We start from the raw sequence: 535 nt of genomic DNA on the forward strand, positions 1-535 counted from the left end.
TGTCCCGGGGGCTGGGCACAGAAGAGGGGGGCACTGGGGGTGTGGGCACAGAAGGGGAGTGTCCTGGGGGCTGGGCACAGAAGAGGGGGGCACTGGGGGTGTGGGCACAAATGGGGACTGTCCCGGGGGCTGGGCACAGAAGAGGGGGGCACTGGGGGTGTGGGCACAGAAGGGGAGTGTCCCGGGGGCTGGGCACGGAGAAGCAGGGGGCAGACCCTCCCCAGAACGGGGACACACACGGGGCAGGCCCCAGGCACGCAGCGGAACTCAGAGCAGGGACCAGACCGAGGGGCAGTGCGGCCGGGGCTCGGAGCTGGGGCTGCGCGCAGGGAACCCCGGGCAGCCGCAGCCACAGGAGCGGGACCGGCGCTGCAGCCGCCGGGCTGGGGGTTCGCGGCCGGGCTGGGAAGCGCGGGGGCCGGAACGCAGGGGGAGCCGAGCCGGGCCGGGCTGGAAGGAAGGAGCGGGGCGGGGCTGCGCTGCCCGGCACCTCCCCGAAGCTGCGCCGCCTGCGAGGCCGAGGAGCCGGGCGGGG

The sequence above is a fragment of the Terrapene carolina genome, unplaced genomic scaffold (genome assembly GCF_002925995.2).
Source record: "Terrapene carolina triunguis isolate 2854851 unplaced genomic scaffold, T_m_triunguis-2.0 Scaffold58, whole genome shotgun sequence".
Lineage (NCBI taxonomy): Eukaryota > Metazoa > Chordata > Testudines > Emydidae > Terrapene > Terrapene triunguis.